Raw genomic sequence first — 9,112 nt, forward strand, 5'->3', positions numbered from 1 at the left:
ATTGCTGTGTCGGCATATATGTGGGACTGTTAGTGCAATCCCACTTTTTCCTCCCGAATTTCTAGGCCGTTTTTACTCACAATCAATCAGTTTTATTCACCATTATTTCTTTATACATTTATCACTTAATTACCACATAACTACACTCTTCTTATTCGAGCAGCCACGAGGAACACAACCGGTCGACGCAACTGGACGCCATAAAACTCTTTTCTCAATTGATATCGATGGTTTGTCATCGATATCGTTGATAAACTTTAAATTATGCACCTCTGAACTGGTTCAGTACAATCGAGCGCTTCTCGTCTCTCGACCCATTCCCACATTCGGCCGGACTGACTTATCATTCGCCTCCAATGTTGAATCGTCTGATGAATTCACTTGACCATTCCACGACTTCATATACTCTGCGACAGTGGAGGTTTTCCCAGGACCTTCCTGATCTCCTACCTTTTCTACGTCATAGCGTCCATGAGACTTAACTTTCACCACCCTATATGGTCCAAAATATTTAGCCTTAAGTTTTAATCCTGAACCATATTGCGTTCGCTTAATTGTTATAACTTTTACGATTCTCCTCTTGGATTCTCTCAATATTATGCTGAGCTTCCTGACGAACGTTAGTGCGTTCAATTTCTAGCTCTTCTATGGCTTCCTCTTCCAAAAGTTCTTGTAACTCAGGGAAACTACCCCGGTTAATAATTTAAATGGCGACACTTTTGTGCTTCTAGGAGGGGTGCTATTGTTTGCTTGCTGCACTCTTTCAACGTACCTATACCACATAGTCGGTTTTTCATAACAAAGTTTTGTTAGCATAGGAATAATTATCTTATGGATACGTTCAACTTGACCATTTCCCCTAGGTACTCCGGTAGCTATCATTAAATGCTGAATGTTTTGCTCTTTACAATAATCTGGCGAACTGGTGAGAAACAAATGCTGCACCTCTATCTGATATAATACGCCCTGGATTTCCAAAAACTGATGCTTGACGCCTGAGTCTATCTACTACCGCTTCTGATGCCGTATTTTTTGTTGGATAGAGCCACACAAATTTCGAAAACGCGTCGACAACTACAAATAGATAGTTATAACTCTTCGCTGTCGGATCCATAGGTCCTACATGATCAACATGATAAGTCCCTAAAGGTTTAACTTCGTTATTTATTGGAGCTAAGAAACCTTCTTTCTTGCCTGCTTTACCTTCCGAAACAATGCATTCGATACAATTTTTTACAATCTCAGAGGCCTTTTGGAACAACTTCGGTATGTAAAACTTTCTCTCAACTTCCTCTTGAGTTCTTTTGGCCGAAAAATGACCCTTTCTTCTCTTCCATAAGTGATGGGACTACAATTAAATCCTTAATGGGATCCTTGTACAAAACACCGTTTTTTATAAAGAAATCTTCATAAGTCTGATGTTCTAAAACAGCTGTCACTGCCCTAATCCAATCATCACTAGCTTGAGCTATTTTAAGTCTGTGATGCATTGAATCCTCTAACATTAAACAGGAGAGCATCTACATGCTTCATTTTACTGCCACTTCTATGTTCAATTTCATACTTGAATTCTTGAAGAAATAAAGCCCAACGCGAAACTCTTACTGGAGTGTCTCTTTTTTTCATTGTCATTGCAAAAGCATTGCAATCTGTTATGATTTTGAATTCTATTCCTAGTAAATATACGCGCCACTTCTACAACGCTTCCACTATTGCTAACACTTACAATTCGTATGAGTGATATTTTTCTTCCGCAGGCTTGGTTTTCTGGCTGAGATATTGTACTGGATGGAATAACTGATCATCGCTATCTTTTTGTAGAAGAACTCCTCCGTAACCAAACATGGACGCATCAGTGTGTACTTCAGTTACTGCCTTTGGGTTATACAATCGTAAAACTGGTGCGCTAATCAAGGCTGCCTTTAGCTGTTTAAATGCAATTTGATGATCGTCACCGAATACAAACGTTGCATCTTTTCTTAACAAGTCTGACAGTGGTTTCGCTATCAATGCGTAAGACTCTATGAACGACGAAAATATGAAGTTAGCCCAAGAAACCTTTGTACACTCTTGTAATTCTGTGGTTTTGGGTAATTTTTCACCGCCTGTGTTTTTGCTTTAGAAGGCCTTATAGAACCCTTTTCAACAATGTATCCCAAAAATTCTATACTTTCTTTTAAGAACTGACACTTCTGCCATTTAATGCGCAAACCAAACTCAGATGCCCTATTTAACACACCATTCAGCTTGTAAATTCCTCCTTTAATATCCTTTGAAGGAATAATTAGATCATCCATATATGTTACGACTGTGCCATCTCTAATCAAATCAATAAATGTTGCAAAGATGTAGCGGGAAAACACATGAGGGGAATTCGAAATTCCAAATGGGTTAAACTTTCACTCGTTGCAGAGGACGGACGTGTTTTTTTTGCGCTTATCAATTTTTATTTTTTTTCTCGCGATTAAATACTTTTACAAATTTCTTAAATTCATTATCGGTTTAATTAATAATAATTTCAACATCCGAATTTTATTTTCATTTCGCGAATTCTTGCTGTCGCTTTTGTTTAAATTTAAATAAAATCAAAACTTACAACAATACTTGCATTAGCGGTGTTGTTGTTTTGCTTATCTCTTTGCGTTTGTGTCTTTACCGTTTTAACTAACTCTCGCGCTCTTGCGTACAAATTGTTATTGCATGTGTTCAATTTGACGCGCTCTCCCGCTCTTTCCTATTCTTGATTGATTTGCGCTCTCGTCTTTTGCCTACCCGCGACTTTGTGATACGTGTTTTTGTTTTTTGTGCTTTCATCTCTTTTTATTCTCAAGTTGTGAAGGCTTACTGTTGTATGTTGTATGCCAAATGAGCATATGCCCACAGTATTGTAGAGTATACAATATAACAAGTGGTCATATGCTCAACATTAAAGTAAGAGTAACATACCAACACTTTGTTGCTATGTTTATGCAACCATTCATAATAATAATATGATCCGCCACTTATGCGGACTGGCCGCTGAGCGTGGGATCGCTAGCGTAAGCACTTTTGACTATGTACCCTCTGTACATATATGCTAACACATACAAACATATATACTGCAACACACTCTCCCTCTCTCTGCCAGCGCCCTAAGCGGCAGAATGTATTCAATACATATAAGATGTATAGGCTAAAACTAGCATATGAATAAACTGTCCAGACAATTCTGGATGACGGCTCGAACAGAACAGTTGCGTTTTATTTTAACATAAACGGATTTAACAAAAACTTAATGCGCACATAACATGGCGACCGTGACATGTGAAAAAAAAAAAAGAAATAAATTAATTAACATTTCAACATAAACCAAAAAAACACGAAAATAATTTGTGCAAATTGTGAAATGTATTTTGAATTAATTGCGAACCACTGTGCGCGCTATGATGAATGAAACAAAACAAAAAGAAAAATTAATCTAGATGCTGGAATTCATGTGATTTTTCTACTATCAACTCTTGGGTGCTGCTCCAAGGTGCACTCCCATAACACACATACGTTTCTCCAATTATTTACAAAAAAAAAAAAGAAATTAATTGGAATTTAAAAACAATAAAAAAAAAAAAATAATTTGAAACATTAATATAAAACCAATTAAATCAACAACAAGATACTGATGTCCACGGAACCCTCCTTCAAGACCGCTGTTCCTAACGAACAAAGTGATTTGCCGACGTTGCAAGAGGCTTTGCAGGCAAATCCATTCGATGGACCACGGCCACTAACAATAGAGGAGTACAGGGCCCGGCAACAGAAGAGAATCCCCAAGAAGACGAAACGAGGCGGTGAGGTGAGACGCCTGCTCACCCAGAAAAGACTGCAGCAGGATTTGCTAAAGGCCAGCACCAACGAAGAAGACCGACAACGCTGCATAGAGCGTATTGAGGACATCAAAATTGAACTGCGCCAAAGAGCGCAGAAACGCAAGCGGGCCGCAGTAATGCGCAAGCCCTAACTTGCCATAGACTTAAAATCTAATAAGCAAACTGAGGCACGAAAGTGCAGGTTGCGCCTACTAACCACTATTAGGCTTTCTACTAAAAACACACGATTGGACAATTAATTGTTTAAATAAAAAATGTCAGCCAATCGTGTGTAACTAACACAACAATAACTTTTCCATGTCTCTGGCGCTGAGAATAAAACTCAGCAGCGTTAGAAAAATAGTTTCAAGAAAAATAATTAAAAAAAAAAAACAAAACTTTAAATGAAAAATAAAAAAAAATCTTTTTTATATATATATATATTCTTGAGTTAGTATTTTTTTTTTTTTTTTTTTCTATATGCACCCTAATGCGATTCCAAAAGACAGTAACATAGAAAAAGTTGACAATATGTTAGATCATGAATCTAAAGTAGCGGATTCAACCGCGAATGTCATAAATAATGTCGAAACTGTCTCGGTTGATTTGAAAATCATAACCTTAATGCTTGTAATAATTGTTATTCTTTTATTAACAAACGTTTTAACAAAACTATATAAGATGCAAAATAAGTGCCTTAAGAAAAAATATTCCAGTAGGGCCGATAACCTAGATGTTGTTTAAGACGATAGACATAGTAGAAAAGTGTATAATAGAGAACCCAACTTTAGAATAAATTCTTTGATAATATTGAGTAAATATTACGAAGTTATAAAAATTGGTGATTTCGAAGACGAAAATATAGATACTTTTAATTGTGCAGCAAGCCCATTAATAATATGTAACAACAAAATAGAAAAGGGCATAGTAATGAGTACATTACCATGTGTAATGGTAAAAACAGTAGAAGAAAACCATGACATACTTGGTTCTACAACAATAATTTTGGTACGATTGCACCGCTGAATGTTGTAGACAAAATATGGAGTGGAGTACGATAGCACGAAAGATTAATGATCATAAAGATAAATTTGAAAAATCTTTTAAATGTATTAACTCAGATAAAGTCATAAGACCGGAAACTTTAATAAACCATGCTCAAATACTGATAACACAGTATAATAACATATTATCAATAGTAAACAAAGTTAATGAGAAATTAGCAAAAGAGCATAGGCATCAGTGTGAAAAACTGATAAAATCATTGAAAATAAGATTGAACAACATTAGTACTAGACGAAATATTGTAATAGTAATTCCAGAAGATCAAAGTCAGCCAGCTGAATTTGACGAAAGCCAATTAGCGGATTTGGACGAGTCCAAACCAATTATTGATACTGAAAGTGATATCGATAGTGACATCGAAACACTTGAAGAAAGTACAATGGCTAACCAAGTGGAATTAGACAGGCAATATGTTAGACAGGTTTCCACTTCAGTTCCTGAATTTGATGGTAAAAAGTTATTATTAAACAGATTCCTAACTGCATTACGCATTGTGGAAAGAACTAAGGGAGACCAAGAGGATATAGCAGTTGAGGTTATAAAATCAAAAATAACCGGCACAATCCTCTATAAAGTAGAAAATGAAACCACTATTGCAGGGATAATAAATAAGCTCAAAGAAAATGTAAAAGGAGAATCTCCTGACGTTTTAAAGGCAAAACTAATGAACATAAAACAAAAAGGCAAAACTGCTTCCCAGTATGCAACCGAAATGGATAATTTGCGGAAGCAACTGGAGGCAGCCTTTATTGATAACGGATTAGACCCAATCAATGCGGAAAAATTCTCTACAAGCGAGTCTGTTTCTGCAATGATTAAAAATTGCGAGCACGAAAAGCTCAAAGTAATATTAGAAGCTGGAAACTTTGTAACTTTCAATGATGTAATGGGTAAATATATCCATTGCAGCACGGAAATGACTGGAAGTGCAAATACAGTATTATTTCAACGAGGCCGCAATAATAGAGGAGGTAGTAACCATTACCAAAGAGGTAGAGGCAATGGCCGCGGAAACTACAACGCCAACTATAACAATTACAATAACAGAAACAACAATAGAGGTGGTCGAGGTAATGGCCGAGGTAGAAATAATTACTACCGAGGTAACAGCCAAAACAGATACAATAGCAATACCGAAAACAGTTATGTCCGAGTAGCCCAAGATGCTTCGGGAAACTCGCAGACACCTCCAGATACTCGAAATTAAAAAGTAAAATATATACTGTAAACTTAAGTCTCAATAATTTTGTATCATTTACAAATGTTCAGACAAATAAAATCATTACATTCCTAATTGATACAGGTGCAGATATTTCAATTATAAAAGAAAATTCCGATGTCTTTCATGACATACAATTCAATAAAATCATAGACATTCGAGGCATAGGTGAAGGAGTAATTAACTCCAAAGGACTAGCCTCAATTGAATTACAAACAGGGAAATACATTATTCCATATAAATTTCATTTACTACATTCAGATTTTGCAATCCCTTGCGATGGAATAATAGGACTAGATTTTATAAAGACTTTTAATTGCCAATTAGATTATAATACTTCGGAGGATTGGTTTATAATCAGACCTTCAAACCTAACGTATCCCATTAATGTACCAATAACATTTAGTTCTGGTAATAATTCAACACTTCTGCCAGCGAGATCCCAAGTGATACGCAAAATAGATTTGTCTTCAGAAGAAGAAAGCATTTTCATCCCAAATCAAGAAATCAAGCATGGTGTTTATATTGCAAACACTATTGCCCAAACCAAAAATAACTTTGTCCGATTTTTAAATACGACAGATAAATGCCAACTAGTAGGCATTAATAAAATAAAATTCGAACCGCTCTCAAAATACGATGTGGTTCAAACTTCAAAATTAGTAAACTAAAGAAAAATTTTCCAATCATGTTCAAAAAGCAACTTATGGAAATATGCACCGAGTATAGTGATGTGTTCGGACTTGAAACCGAACCAATCACAACCAACAACTTTTATAAACAAAAATTGAGACTTAAGGACGAAGAGCCAGTATATGTAAAAAACTATCGATGTCCGCATAGCCAAACCGAAGAAATTAAAAAACAAGTAGAAAAGTTAATTGAACAAAATATTGTTGAACCATCGATTTCACCTTACAATAGCCCACTCTTATTGGTCCCAAAGAAATCTCTTCCGGACTCTAAAGAGAAAAAATGGCGATTAGTAATTGACTATCGCCAAATAAACAAAAAACTGCTATCAGATAAATTTCCACTCCCCCAGAATTGACGATATTCTTAATCAACTGGGTAGAGCTAAATATTTTTCATGCCTTGACTTAATGTCAGGTTTCCACCAAATTGAACTTGAGGAAAGCTCAAGGAACATAACGTCTTTTTCAACAAACAATGGTTCATATCGCTTCACGAGATTACCATTTGGTCTAAAAATAGCACCTAATTCATTTCAGAGAATGATGACAATAGCATTCTCGGGTTTAGAGCCTTCACAAGCATTCCTTTATATGGATGATTTGATCGTTATTGGTTGTTCTGAACAACACATGCTTAAAAAACCTAACAGACGTTTTTACACTTTGTAGAAAACACAAATTGAAATTACATCCAGAAAAATGTTCATTTTTCATGCATGAGGTGACATTTTTAGGTCACAGATGCACCGACAAAGGAATCTTACCAGATGATACAAAATTCGATGTTATTAATAACTATCCAGTCCCTACGGACGCAGACAGTGCTAGAAGATTCGTTGCATTTTGCAATTATTATAGACGTTTCATAAAAAACTTCGCCGAATACTCACGGCATATAACAAGATTATGCAAAAAGAATGTCCCATTCGAATGGACAGCGGAATGTGAAAAGGCATTCCAGTATTTAAAAACACAACTTGTTAAACCAACCTTGTTACAGTACCCAGATTTTAGCAAAGAATTTTGTATAATCACAGATGCAAGCAAGCACGCATGTGGAGCAGTTTTAACTCAAAACTATAATGGACTCCAACTCCCAGTTGCATATGCATCAAGAGCATTCACTAAAGGTGAAAGCAATAAAAGTACAACTGAACAAGAGCTAGCAGCAATACATTGGGCAATTACACATTTCAGACCATATATATATGGCAAACATTTCACAGTAAAAACTGATCATCGCCCCTTAACATATTTATTCTCGATGATAAACCCAAGTTCAAAATTAACTCGCATGCGACTCGAATTAGAAGAATACGATTTTACAGTAGAATATATGAGAGGAAAAGATAATTTCGTGGCAGACGCTCTGTCCAGAATTACAATAACTGATTTAATTGATATGAATAAAAAAGTCCTGAAAGTCACTACCAGGCACCAAAGTAGACAACAAAATTTCTGCGCAGAAAACAAACAAGAACAATTGCCAAGGCAAAGTCTTGAAAAAGCTTCTAAGCCCAACGTATACGAAGTCATAACAAATGACGAGGTACGAAAAGTAGTGACCTTGCGAATGACAGATTCGAAATGTTTATTGAAACATGGAAAAAAAGTTATAGCGAGAATAAATGTTAGCGATTTATACTCCAATGGAATTTTAGACTTAGGTCAGTTTTTCCAAAGGCTTGAATGGCAAGCCGGTGTATATAATGTCAGCCAACTAAAAGTGGCACCGAGCGAAAAGATCTTTGAATCAATTTCGATAGATACTTTCAAACATATGGGCAACAAGAATTTAAAATCATTAAGAGTAGCGCTACTCAAGCCGGTGACCCAAATATACAATGAAAAAGAAAAAGAAGCTATATTGTCTACATTTCATGACGATCCAATTCAAGGAGGTCACACAGGCATAAATAAAACGATAACAAAAATAAAAAGACAATATTATTGGAAAAACATGACGAAACATGTAAAAGAGTACATTAATAAATGTCCAAAATGCCTGACGTCAAAAACGACGAAACACACGAGATCACCTATGATAATTACAGAAACTCCACAATATGCTTTCGACAGGGTGATAGTAGACACAATTGGTCCACTACCACGTTCGGAAAATGGGAATGAATACGCAATCACTTTAATATGTGATTTGACAAAGTATTTAGTAGCAATTCCTATTGCAAATAAAAGTGCAACAACTGTCGCAAAAGCCATATTCGAATCTTTTATTCTGAAGTACGGTCCAATGAAGACGTTCATTACGGACATGGGAACAGAATACAAAA

The sequence above is a fragment of the Drosophila tropicalis genome, unplaced genomic scaffold, assembly GCF_018151085.1.
Source record: "Drosophila tropicalis isolate 14030-0801.00 unplaced genomic scaffold, ASM1815108v1 contig_717, whole genome shotgun sequence".
NCBI classification, from domain to species: Eukaryota; Metazoa; Arthropoda; class Insecta; order Diptera; family Drosophilidae; genus Drosophila; species Drosophila tropicalis.